The 10,671-nt window shown below is 38.8% G+C and overlaps 1 long non-coding RNA gene across 1 annotated transcript in view; it reads right to left on the bottom strand.

The window, feature by feature from the left end:
- The window catches only part of LOC112488105 (uncharacterized), a 32,454-nt gene extending 24,196 nt beyond the window's left edge, over nucleotides 1-8,258 (bottom strand). Inside the window, exons 1-2 of the long non-coding RNA XR_003051845.1 lie at nucleotides 8,169-8,258; nucleotides 6,981-7,064 (exon numbers count right to left, since the gene is read on the bottom strand). This is a non-coding gene — a long non-coding RNA (uncharacterized LOC112488105). The remainder of the gene's footprint in view (nucleotides 1-6,980; nucleotides 7,065-8,168) is intronic.
- Between the last annotated feature and the right edge of the window lie 2,413 nt (nucleotides 8,259-10,671).

Below are 10,671 nucleotides of genomic sequence, written 5' to 3'. Positions count from 1 at the left end.
ATCTTTCCTGTTGATTTACGGCAGCTGAAGTGGGCAGAGAGTCTCCTCCACTCTGCCAGGCCGTAAACTGCGTGAACAGATCTCCTCACGTAGCTGGGGCTTCAGCAAATGAAACTAATTTATCTCTAAATCAGTGACACTGAATGCATCTTTGTATCCAGCAGAGACAAAGTGTCTCCGTCTCATCCCTCATATGTTTATGCAACCCCTCTGAAAGGACACGGCGGCGGAAGGGGGGGGCGGGGGAGAGTTGCACAACTGAACACACAGATAAGATAAAGTTTTCTCATGGACCTGCAATGGACAATTCTATTTTTCTTTTGCTTTACATTTGAAAATGTGTTGTTGTTTCTATTGTTTTTATTGATAGTTGAAAACAGTACATTTTTGTATTAATCGAAAAATGTATCACGTTTAATCATGATCGAAACTCATCGCGATTCATCGTGATCGTAACTAAGCATGACCAATCGAGATTAATCAAATCGCAACATTCCTAGATTTGACCAAATAATTTATTTACTGTAAATTAGTGGAACAGAACGACAAAAAAGAGCAGTTTTGTTTCATAGACATTTCAGTCATCACTGTGCACCGCACGGTAACAAAAAAACAAAATTAGCAGGTGATGAATTTATAACATATAGAGAACCAGTAGCTTATCATAGTCATTTATCTTTGAAGAAATGTCGTTCATTATTACTGTGATGCGACTCTAGTAAATGTTAAAATAAGAAACTACTGAACTGTAGTAGAAATTGCAGTATTTTGTCAGCATTTAACAAAATAAAAACTCCTTGAGGCCTATTTAGGAATTGCATTTTCATACACTTTGGAACTGACATGATTAAAGTTGCTTTTATTAATGTACGGTGCATGAGTCCAATAAAGTCTCATTTAGCAGGAGACGTGGACACAGAGTTTTACTGATCTTTTTGTTAACAAAGGAAATCAGCCTAGCTGTGCTTGGATCGACAAAATGAAAAGTCCGCTTTCCTTTTATATTACCCACCAACCAAGGACAAAACGACAAAAGCTGAGCGCACTACACAAAACAGCAAAACAAGAAAAAATGAAGTTCCTACAGTATTTACTAATTTAGGTTCCTAGAGTATTTACGACCTACATGTGCTGATGTTTTGTACTGTTCTGTAAAGAAGCTATTGTGTCTGGAATCTGACAACCTCTAACCAAGACTAGAAAACAGCCCACAGGAAAGGTCGAGAGGAGAGGTTAAAAAAACAAAGAGAAAGGACTTCTCCATGTGAGGGCGTGTGTGACAGCTCCAACCCCCCAGTGCTGGAGGGACAAGTCTGATTCTGCAGGACTAAATTGGCTGTCAAAGCTGCCACAGACGACCCTTCATACAAACAGCCCTCTCATATTTCTTCTGTAATGTGCGTTGTTGAGGAGAAGAAACGCAATTACCTGCAGCTCTCCCTGTGTCATCACTGTCATATATGCAGGTAAGAACACAGAGCATCTCTGTTATAATGACTCCCCACAAAACTCATTTCCTACTTCCATAACAGACGCTGGCGTGTGGAGTCCTGTTTTCTGGATCACGGACTATCAGACCTGTACATCAGTTCGGGCCGTTCCTTTATTTTCTTTGTGTTTTATTAAAAGCACTTCAATATACTGACTCCCCTGAGGCCGCACCGGTTCAATTACATCATGTCTCCCTTGGTCCATAAGACCCAAAGAACGCTGCGGTAACATTCACCGAAATTCCTCTTTGTACATATATGTACATACTGTATGTGTGTGTACAATATATAAATATATATTTATATTTATATTATATTTATATATACATATACGTATGTATACATATATGTATTTGTGAAAATATATTTGTATATACAGTATACATATATACACACACACATATACATACATATATGAAAATATATTTGTCTATACAGTATATACATATATACATACTGTGTATATACATCATTATGTGTATATATACATATACAGTACATATACATATATACACACATACATATATACAAACATACACACACATATATATATATATATAAAGAGAAAAATAAAACAAAAAAAAGTAATATTACTTTATAGTTTTTGACCCGAGTACACCTGACTGTTTTCCGTGCGGTGACCCTACCCTCGGTTCCAACAACATTTTAAGGTAACGACCTGATCGTCTTCTTATATGATAATGATACTGTACAGGTGCCATCGTTTCACAGGCGTGTTTATATAAACAGTAAAAAAAAAACACCTTCCTTTGTCTTTCGTGTTGATATGAATCAATTTGAACAAAACAATCATGGAAAATCTGCGTCTAAAAATGATGGACAGCCGCCCACAGTGCCAGGCTGGTGTCTCCGCCCCTCGTCTGTTCAAATATCCTCATTAGACATTAGACCTTGAGAAGGAAAACACTGATCAATGCCACCGCTTTCACATCTTCATGTACTGCTGACATGATTTAAATCATGGGCGCCTCCACCCCCTCCACCCCCTCCACGTCCTGCCTCCATCACAGCTCGTCGGACTACAGAGGTGGGTCAATCTAAGGTGCGGGGTAAGTAAATAAAAAGTCTTATCAAAGCTTAATTATGAATTTAGCTCATTGTAAAACATACTCAGGGAGTGAGCAAGCAGGCGCGCGGGGGGACCCTTGTGCCCCTCGCCCCCCCCCCCCCCCCCCGCTACAAGACAATTCCACCAGCTGATGGATCACAGGTGGCGCTTCCTCACAAATTAAAAAGCAGTATCTTTCTCCTGCTTTTCTTTCTCGCTCGGCCCAAGAGGAGATGATTCACCAACTCACAGGAGGCAGAAAAGGCCCTGATGACTTGTATGACATGTGAACTCCTCACACTCTCATTATCCATGATCTATCATCAACACCCAGGCGGCATGTCCTCCATTTTCTGCAGCACGGAGCTCGGGCTGATGAGTGACCAGCAGATGAATCACAATTAAACACTCGAGCCCTCTCCTCTGTCACCGCTGCGGCAGCTCCATCACCGAGGGTTATCGGTCCCAGACAGCCGGCTGTGTAAATGAAACGCTGACAGAGACCGTAGCTGTCAGTCACCTGGTTCTGAATGAGTGTATCCATCTGTGTCTTCACCACAGAGACACAGAGGGACCAAGGACACGCGGCAGCCCATCACCGCTCACCAACTATTCCCATTTCCCACCTCATTTCTACTGTCTGATTATTATGTTCTTCATGAATAAATTTGGTGTCGGAGCAGCGCTGGGCCTCATGTCCTGAGTGACAAAAGGCAGCCATTAACAAGGACACAGGAATGCAGGGTGTGCAAGAGTGCACACACACACACACACACACACACACACACTCGTACTGACGAACACATATTGGGCTTTTTTTTTTCTTTTTCCTGTTTTCACAACAACCACCAACACCAGAAACACATAATGTGTGCCAGGTGCAAACATAACCCTCCACCCTTCATACATGAAACACATACAAACAAAGAACGGCTCTGCCGCAAAGGCACAAACGCTATTGGATTTCCATTCCTCCCATTCGTTTAAATGAAATGCAGATGCTCTTCTGAACTTCTCAGAACATCAATCTCCTCGCCCACCAGAGCACAGATTTACCAAAAGCTGCGTGGAGATGCTGAGTAATCCCAGTTACTAACTTGGTACAAATGGGAGACAAAAATGTTACAGCTCTCAATCTGCAAAACAAACCAAGTGATTTAATAAAATGAATCACAGTAGTCGCTGTGGATTAATAACAAATAATCATGATTAACTGACTCTGAAGATGGCAAAATGAGTAAAGAATTCAAAATTTAAAAATGTAAAGGAGAAAATAGTAGCAGTTCAAATTTCGCTTCATGGAGTTGGGGTTGGATTTTTGGTATTTTAAGCTTGAGGTAGTTCTGTGAAACTAAAACAGTGTTAAAACGTGCATATTGACTCTTCCATCTTTGTATTTTTACACCAGAAAAATCTTCCTCCTGTCCTGTTATTTCAGCTTCATTAAGATGACGATGATAATTAGAATAATTAGAAATACAGTAATTTAATTTAAAAAAAATTAGATAACACATCTGAAGTTGTTGATTTGATCATCCCAAAAACTTCCAAACAAACTTCACGTGTCAAAGTGCGTGAGTTAGTGCGTGATCGTCAATTCTCCCTTTTCTATGAGACGGCTCTTTAAAAGGCCAAGTCCTCAGACTGGAGGTGTGGACGTCCACACCCTAGTGGGTGTTCATTTGTAATGAGACGAGGATCCTGTAATAGGGAAAGTTTAATAGGCCGTAACGTGGCACATCAGAGCTACTTTTATGGCACTTTATGGGGAACCAGTGACTGTTAAATGCTCTTCTCTCATTAAAGGTCACAAAGTGAAGAGTCTACATGAGTCATGCTGGGAGGATTTCTGTCAAGTGTGAGTTAAGTGTTTGAAGCCGTTGTGCAGTTAAAACACACACTAAGAGTGTTAGCTCGTTGCTATTCAATTATTATTCAAATTTGTCCTTTTGTATTTATTAAAAAAAAAATCAGACTCCAAAAGATTCTATGACACATTTGTTAGAGGCAGGCGGTGGGGGGGGGGGGCGGTGGGGGGGGGGGAGGGTCTCTCTGACACTAACTGGCCCCTGAAACAGTGTCGTCTGGATAATTGGGACATTGTGTCACTCCAGTGTTTACACTGCTGTAGTGTTAACTTATACAGGGCTCAGGGGTTGGTTGTTACTGTGTGTCCTCATATGACACACGTGTGGCTGCACGTCAACATGTTCAAATACACCAATGGCATAAATACTGCAACAGACCACCAGGAGAATCCCCCTCGTTAGGAGGTACTTATAGTTGATTTGCATGTACCTTTATGTAAAAAGATGATTTAAAAAAAACCAAACAAACATGGGCAAAATAAGGCCCGAGGGCCGGATGCTGCTCGTTCATCTTTGTAATCCGGCCCAAAGTTGTCCAAATTATATAATTGGATTGAATTGTGATTATATTTCTGCCTTTTCCTTGCAATGCCCACATTTTCCCTATAGATGGCGTAGAGAAGGCTTCTTTAGCATCTTAGTCTTTATGCATGACTTTTACATGTCATTTATCTTAACGTTTGCTTCAAAACCTTATATGATCTAAAGTCATCGTCATTCAAGCTGGTGGAAACCTTCAACATGCTCCTCATCATTCATTCATACCATCATCTACATACGGTTAGCACCATTTCTACATGCTGTACACGCTCCTCAGACCTAATATTTCCACTGTTATTATCACCATTCCAACCTGCCATGTGTTCAGCAGATGCTATAACTTATCCTCTACCATCATGCATCACTTTGAACCGCAACATGTCTTACATTACTGTAGGCATTTAAAATCTGTTCTTGTTTTTACTTTCACTTGATGGTTACATTTATATATATACATACATATATACATATATAAAAAAATATATACACATATATATATATATTATATATATTTTTATAATAGTGATGGTGTTGTTGTTGTTTGTTGTTTACTGGACACTTACAGCAACAGAATCCCAATCCTTTATATATATACCTGTGGACGTGGCAGGGGTCACTATTGTTACAACCAGTACGTGGATCATTAGTGCTGAATAGATCATTGGTGAAACAACACGGCTTTTTGTACAAGTACCGATTGTTGAGTCGAACCTGGTTTAACCACTTCATAATGATCACTGTAGGATATTAAGGAGATTTAGTTAATAACTTGGATAGTTTCACTTTGTTGATGGCTCTGTTGATATAAAGCAGAGGTGACCTTACACTCTCAAAATGTTCTATACACAAAACTGCCCTTACACGAGACACTGAACTGATCTGCTGATCCTCAAGGTGATCATGGAACAGATGCTACATTCTAGCCGTTCAGACAGAGACAGCTGGTCGAAATCACCAAAGCCAAACACTGAGCAGCAAGACAAGACACACAGTCGATTGAACACCTTCAGAATTTGACCGAAATGCTTTAAAACCAATTCATTTGATTGAATTTACAGCCATGATGTGGATAAATATATATACACATACATACATATATATATCAAAAGAGTCACACACAGAGCTGTAAAGAACAAGCCTGGAGTCAAAACCTAATACAGAAATTCAATAACTATAAAGCCATGTTCTGTGATTGAACTACTCTTACAATCTAACAAATAATGTTGAATCTTTCTTCTTTTCCATCACTCAAAAAAGAAAGTAAGAAAGAAAGCATTTTCCTTCAAAAAAGAAAGAAAGAAAGAAAGAAAGCATTTTCCTCTGGAGGAGAAATGAAAAACACATCAAAGAAGTGAAACTGCAGGAGTTTTAACATCAGGTCTAGTAAGAATCATCTCAAAGACCAGCAGCATCTGTACAGGAACAAAGCTGAAATACTGCAGTGCCTCAGAGATTTTTGACACCAAAGGGCTGCAGCAGCAGAACAAAAAGAAGGGAGAGAGGAGAGGAGGGGAGGGGAGGGGAGGGGGTCTCCAATAAAGTGCACCTGACAGACATTACGTTTTTTAAATCTAAAATTGTAAAAACCTGTGAGCAGAACATGAAATTTTAACGAGCTTTAAAATTGGGTTTTTATTCATCGGGCAGTAATCTTCGTTAATAACCACAATTAATGATCATTTCAGAGCCAAACAACCAAACAGAAACAACATTACTCACATTTGTAAACACATATAAACATATGTCACCCCTTCACACATACTAAATAATAGTGATGCTTTTTAGCAAACAAAAATGGCCGGGGATGAAGAGGAAGTTGTGATGAGCTCCAAGGTGAAAACACATGGTTCTACTCAGACGTGACTCTAGTCCATGTAAAGCTCCAAGTAGCACTGAGGTAACAAACAAACCACTGTCCATGGACTGCCATGAAATTATACACTGACATTAAATCGTTCTAACACAGTCACTTTGGTCTTTTACTAAACACAATGTATTATAAGAGGAAATTACCTTGTTTTCATCGCCATGGTTACCAGAAGATCCCTGCTCAGTTTGGTTCTTCGAGCGACCTTTTAGCCTCCTGTGTCAGAGATGCTGTGGATGGATGGACAAATGAAATCATATTAGCAAAAAGAGTCACGTCACAGCAATGTCAAGAGAAATATATATACATATATGTATATACACATATACATATATACATACATATACATCTATACTGTACATACATAAACCTATATACACATATATACATACATAAACATATATACACATATACAGTATACATACATAAACATACACATATGTGATATTAATATACATTATACACATATATACATACATAAACATATACACATATATGTGATATCAATATACATTTTAATGTATTATATTATTATATTAAGAATTACAGCTGTCCGTACTAGGGTAATGGACACTCCACAGAACAGTTCTGACTGTTCGGCTGAAGAGAAGCACAAGGAACAAAAGACAGAAACACATGCATCAGTGTATATGTTAGTGTTCTCCAGTTCTGTCTCTACTGAATTGTGTTTCATTATTTATGACGCCAGGAAAAGAAATGTTTGATTGTGATGCAAGAAAGAGTCTCCAGTGCATTTCTTTACATTCTCTTTAGGCCACAGTTAAAAAAGAACAAGCACTGACACCATGGTTCATACAGGCTGCAGCGTGAACTCAGTAACATACAGTTCTCACAACATGAACACAAGGATTGAAAACAAGCAATAATGAGGGGGCAAAAAAGAGAATATTATTTTTTAAATTATTTAGATATCTAAATAATTTAAATTAATCATTTTATTTTTAAATTAAGAGAATATTATTTTTTAAATTATTTATATATCTAAATAATTTAAATGAATAATTTTATTTTTAAATAATATGTGTATATAAATATATGTGCATATACGTGTGTGTGCATATATATGTATATATATGTCTGTGTTTGTATACATTGATTTCTACTAAATAACCTTATATGTGAATATAATTGGCTGCAGCTGTGTTGGCCAATCAGCTCCTCCTGAACAAGAAAACTGAACCTTGTAAATGTGTACAACAGTGTGCAGTTAGATTCACTGTTGCATGTTTTAAGTGTAAGTGTTTGAAGACAGACTGTGTTCAGATGTTGAGTTAAAAACACACACACACACACACTCACACACACACACTCACCTTTCTTTCTGGAGCTGTTCTTCCTGTGTTCGGGTGAAAGAGTTCCCCTGGGCACAAGCAGGTGCAGAAGATTCTGGAAGGATCCACGTGTGCAGACTGATGAGGGGTGGAGACAGTTTAATTCTCTGTCTTTTTAACACAGCACGTAGTAAACTGAGGGGTTGTTTTTGTGTATAAATACTTTATATGAAAAGTAAATACTTTATAATAATTGAATACATTCAGTAAGACATTATTTGTATTGAGGTGAATGGATGTTGGTCATTTGAGCACACCTGCTAATGGTCATTACTGAAGGTAGTCGTTAGCACGCTATACAAAAGGTACAGTTTTCTTCTCTTCTTCAATTTAGCCGTGGGAAAGGCTCAGCTTAGTGAAGTGTTTTCCAAATGTAGGGGCAGGGCTCCTCAAGAGGACTTGAACGTATTAGAGTTGGTTTTATTTTGTGTGTGTGTGTGTGTGTTTGTTCCAATGGAGAAACTGCAACAATAGTTTTCCTTTTATTTGTTTTGTTCAGTGTTAATGTACATTTTTTTCATAAGAATCATGGTTTGTTGAATTAAGTTCAGTGCAAAAGGGGGCGCTGCAAAAAAGAAAAGTACCATATACTGCTGTATAATGTAACTAATACATGATATGGAGCCACAGTCAGAGCCACTGTATGGGTTTAAAATAATTGCAGTGGTTTTGGAAATGCTGTAACCCTGTAGTCTTCCAGTATGAATCCACATGATTTTAGATGGATAGATCGATAGATAGATGGATGGATTTGGTAGCTTTAGTTGATGTTTTTTTTTAAAAAAGAAAGAAATGTTTTTGAAACTTAGTATTTAAAAAAAAAGTCTTTGACCATAATTAATCACCTGACCTCCTCAGGTCGAAGGCCTCCTTTCGTCTCCTAACTCATCTTCATATCTTGTAACTCACACTCTCCGTTCTCCTTGACCTGTAAAGCTCTCACGGACTCATGCTCACGCGCACCACAGACACCTGACAGTGTGTTGTAAATTGGTTGACAAAGGGAGGAAAAAAATGACGGTCCTATTGAGAGAGGCGGCCAGAGGGCTGCGCTAACGAGTGAGCCTATTGTTGAGGATTGCATACACTGTCACGGTGACGGATCAGAGAGAAAAACCCATTCTCCTCGGCACCAGCACACACATGTCACACACTCCTCATGTGCTGACAGATAGAGGTCTATGGCCCATTTACCCAGCCCTGTGCAAACCACCAAGAAGGCAATTACAGGAGGCCTCCTTAAAGGATCCCTCTGTTATAAAAAAAAAAAAGAACATTCCCTCATTTTCCCGTCATGGCTGCAGAAAAGTGATGGTCTATGACCAAACCACACACACACAAACTCAGTCAACCAGCGAGTCCTGGGTTCGATTCCCAGAGGAACCACATACTTGGCGCCCCCAAGAGGCAGACTGTTGCAGCAGTTTTGCCGTTATCACAAGAATCTCCCAGGTTTTGGTTCAATAAAGTTCAAAATATTATTATTAAGAATGCTTTTTCTTTTTCTTCAAGTAAAGACCAGGACACAGACAAAGACACGTATGAGCTCCCAGAAACAGGTGACATGATGACGTCACTGATCTCAAAGGTCTCAAATAGGTGGCGTGGAAAACGTTGTATGTGCAGAAACTTAGCTCACGTTCTAGAAATTTTTTTACGAAGAACTCAAACCAAAAACATTAACGCTTTCACCAAGGATGTCCGATATTTACATTTTGCCGATATCCAATATTGTCTAAATATTTGATTTCCGATATCAACGATATAGAGTTGGTAATATTTATTTATTCATCTGTAAAAAACACTGTTTAAGTATGAGATTAATTAAATGAGCTGTAATGCTGCCATCTAGTGACTTTCCCTTTAATGTGCAGCCGTTTATCCCCAAAACTATTTTGAGGGCACAACATTTGACGAAACCCAGGCTTTGTGTTATCGGGTTTTCATTATGAGAGGAAAAATCATCCCTAGTTTTTACTCATTGATCTTCCAAAAACGTGGAAAGAAGGTGATTCTGTGTATCTTAGCTGTGACAGACGATCACAGCTACTGCTTCAGAGAAGTTCTACCAGAACAATTAAGACATAAAGGATGAAAACAACGCTCTCAGCGAAGATGCTGATAAATCTGAATTACAGCAGAGGGCATTCTGTGTTCTGAGGTTTTTCTTTATCAAACTCCAAACGTCAGCGCCTCAAAGCCAATTAAGGCTGCACTGACGTCACATGGTCGGAACAAATTTACCGTCTTCCAGCTTACGAAACATAAATGTAAGTCATAACTCAGCTCAGCTGACAGATGTGTTTTCCCAAAGCTCACACAGTATGGAAATACTCCGTAGCCTACAAACACAGATGGCTCCAGTTAGGTAGAGCAAAAAAAAAAAACTCAAGCTGCATAAATCCAGTGTTAAACCTGCTTCGATTCTTCAGTCTTTTGTTACACATTCAGAGTCTATCAATCTTCCCCAGCTTCGGTTTCACTT

The sequence above is a fragment of the Cynoglossus semilaevis genome, chromosome 14, assembly GCF_000523025.1.
Source record: "Cynoglossus semilaevis isolate Cse_v1.0 chromosome 14, Cse_v1.0, whole genome shotgun sequence".
Taxonomy (NCBI): domain Eukaryota; kingdom Metazoa; phylum Chordata; class Actinopteri; order Pleuronectiformes; family Cynoglossidae; genus Cynoglossus; species Cynoglossus semilaevis.
This window is presented reverse-complemented; position numbering and strand designations above follow the sequence as displayed.